General features: G+C 49.8%; 1 non-coding gene across 1 annotated transcript; it reads left to right on the forward strand.

Annotated features, from left to right (window-relative positions):
* Window positions 1-2,780: 2,780 nt before the first annotated feature.
* Window positions 2,781-2,945, forward strand: LOC144160182 (U1 spliceosomal RNA). The gene has a single exon (XR_013320369.1). It is a non-coding gene; the product is annotated as a U1 spliceosomal RNA (small nuclear RNA).
* Window positions 2,946-3,422: the final 477 nt, after the last annotated feature.

Below are 3,422 nucleotides of genomic sequence, written 5' to 3' on the forward strand. Positions count from 1 at the left end.
GAAGCATAGGAGGCAAATTTGACCAGCTCGTTACCGCAATTTAAGCGCGAGCTGATTAAGAGGGCAAGGGAAGGAGCTGTTGCATCTGTTGCCTAGACTCATGTTCCACCTTTGAGCTCCGTGCCATCTGTTTACCCCATTTTCGTAAACCACAACTATCTTTTCCTGAAGAAAGGTCTCCTGTCTCTTTGAAAAAGCGAAATCGTTCAGCCACGCCTAGACATCACGGAATAAACATTTTGATACACTGACAATGACTCCTCCTCGCTCAAACTGACTAACACATAGCATTTGCAGCCTTTCACGCTCACATTTTAAGCCCCAGAAGAGCAGAGAGCCTTTGCCTCTCCTGGGACACGGTGATTAATTCCCTGGTGGCTCGTTTTTCTGTTTTTGAAAACCTTCTGTGCTCATGAAGCATAGATCGGAAATTCCGCAGCTGCGTACGGAAAGGCCCCGTGGAATCGCAGTATCACTATCGCGCCTTACATCTTAGGTTACAAACGTAGGTGTCTTCAGCTTTTTTTAGTTGGTCATAGCCTCTTTCATTTCCTTATTTCGCGAGCTTTCCGCCTATCTCTTCTCTTTTAACCTGTTTGGTTGATTGGCTTCATCCAACTTACGCCTTATGAACGCGATCATTTTCTCGTACTCCCAATCTTTGTCTGGGTACTAATTGATTTCGGCTTCCATCATACCAACGATAATCATTTAACTGTTCATCGTTCGAATTAGTTCCTCCCATTGTACCGATTTCTAAAATTGTTTCGTTTGCACCTCCAAAGTGCAAGGTAAGCCCCCTGTGGTGTTGTTCTTCCCGTTCAAGTTGATTTTGAATTTCTACCCATTTATTAGGCTTTCTGCCTCCCTGAATTTCAATGTAGCGGATTAAAAATTTATTATATTTGTTTCCACTTTCACTTTCCGCTGAAGGGGTTTAATATTTTCTCCTACAAAATTGTTCGCTGTATTGCTTCCACAGTGGAGTACGCGGCCGAGCTCACGCGACAAAACTGGCGTCAGCTCTGCGACAGCTTACAGGGTATGCTGCGAACGGCAAAGACATGGAAGCTCGTACGCCGCTTGCTGTACCCCACAGAATGTAAGCTGGAAAGTCAGAAAGCAATCCAGCGCTTGCTACACTCTGATCCCGGCAGGGACGACGAGGTAGTGGATAAGCCTAAAGACAAGTACATTGGCACACCTTTACCTTCCGTTCCTCTTCGCACGTACGTTCTCCGTCCCATTCCGGAGCTGGACAAAGCATAATGACACAGAAGGTCTGGAAGGCCCTTCAAGCCCTGACCCGCAGCACCACTCCGGGTAAAGACAAGCTCACTAACAACGTACTCAGGAACCTCGACAACACAAGCATTCAAGCCTTAAGCGGACACTTCCATGAGCACTGGGAACGGGGCACAATACTGGCTGAATAGAAACACGCTGAAATGGTTCTCAATCCGAAGCCAGGCAAGCCTACGAAGCTGGACACACTGCGCCCCATATCGCCAACGTCGTGCGTAGGGAAGCTTTATTGAGGGTGTGATCCTCGTCCACCTACAACCATATATAGAAGCCCAAGACATTTATTCGCACAGAATATTCGGCTTCCAGCCCCACGTGTCAACTCATGACATCCTCCTTCAACTAAAGGAAGACGTCCTGGCGCACATTCCTCGTCATGCCAGCAGGGATATCCTCGCTCTCGATTTGAAAAGAGTGTTTGATAATGTGAGCCACGACACCATCCTCAAAAAAAAAAAAGAACACCTGCTTTTACAACTCCGCGCCGAGCGAAACAGGCGTAGTTGAGAGAGTAAACCGTCGCCGAGAAAGAATGGAGTGCCGGCGAACAGGCCGGAGTGGAATGTGGAAAAATCGCACATCAAATAAAGCGCTCTAATTGTGCACACTTTCCCTACCTCTGTAGAACAGCTACCAGAGGCTGAAAAGAGCAAGTCGCTTTTAATGGTCTACGTTCCAACTGAGACTTCTCTTTTACTTTTCTGCTGCCACTTTCAACGGCCTCATTTCATTTCGCTCTCTCTTCTGGCTTTCTTTAGTTAAAGTGAAAGCCGCGGGAAAGCGTCGAAGAGTGGGCGCAACTAAGCAAAGGAAGACTGCGAACTGGCGCAACCAACAGCGTAGATGATAACACAGACGCGCTTGGCTGAAAGGACCGTGTTGTAAGCGTGACAACAGCTACTGGTTCTTCACAACGTGTTGTCCCCGGAAGGGGGAGGGAAATTCACGAGGGGAAGAGTACGGTAGGAACACACCGTTTCTGTGAAGGGAAACACGGTAAGTGAAAATATAAATTGTCCTTTTTCTTCAGCCGCATGCAACTTCTGAGTTTGTTATTGGACCGTTCCAAGTAGCGCTGGAACCCTTCTCCGCAGTGCATGACGGCACACCCACTGAAGCGCTGCTTGCCTGGACACTAGCGCCAGTTTTCCCTCTAGTGTAGATTTCTATGAAACTCTATGCTACAGATAGCGCGCGCACAATGGCGCCTCCACGAAAGCACGTGCTCGGCAAAACACCACCGAACCACCCGATCATTTTGAAAGCTTCTGTGCAAACTTCTAGAGCTTGTAACATTGCTAAAAACGACATTCAATTAAAACATAGGGCAACGCTGCACACATTATCGGAGGAACGTCATGGGCAGGCCAGAAATTTGTTTCAATGAGCGTTAATTTCAATTAATGCCACTCAAGTCACCGGCGCATCTACCCGGCAGTATCTCATGGCTTCGGACAGCTGGTCAATTTTCAGGCATACTTACCTGGTGTCGGAGTCTCGCTGGTCAAGATGGGCGTGCTCCCAGGGCGAGGCGTGGGCATTGCACTGAGCCCGTGCTGACCCCTGCCACTACCCCAAACTGGGGCAGATGGGGCATGCAATTTTTGGTAGTGGGGGGACTGCGTGCGCGCTCTCCCCCCTTCCTATTACAAATCCAAAATCAGAGCAGTCCACCAGTGTTACGCTACACTAGCGTGCCAACTCACGTGTAAATGGCCTTGAGGGCGATTGCGGTCAATTTCACTTCCGTGTGCAGGCACGCTGTTCTGGTGCTTGCCACGCGTGCAGCAGCGCCATCTTGCATATCGTGATGGTGTGAGGCGTAATTTGCAAGCAATACTTGAATTGGCTGCCTTGCGGCGCCGTACACCGAGACTGTCCTCGCCCTTCTTGCCCGCGGCTGCCGGATAGTGGCGAGCAAGATCATGCCATACTCTCCGCTAATCACAGGCACTCGCTCCCTCGGGAGAAGGGAAAGGGAGGTCGGCGCTCACACAAGACAAGTGGCGTGCGGGATCACGCCATGCTCCCAGCCAATCTCAGACGCTCCCTCCTTCTTCCGAAGAGGGTTATCTCGCTCCGCGCGCGTTTCAATTCCGGCTGCGCCATGGGTAGGC

Source organism: Haemaphysalis longicornis, unplaced genomic scaffold, assembly GCF_048455015.1.
Source record: "Haemaphysalis longicornis isolate Haplotype H1 unplaced genomic scaffold, Haemaphysalis longicornis Haplotype H1 scaffold_10, whole genome shotgun sequence".
Taxonomy (NCBI): Eukaryota; Metazoa; Arthropoda; class Arachnida; order Ixodida; family Ixodidae; genus Haemaphysalis; species Haemaphysalis longicornis.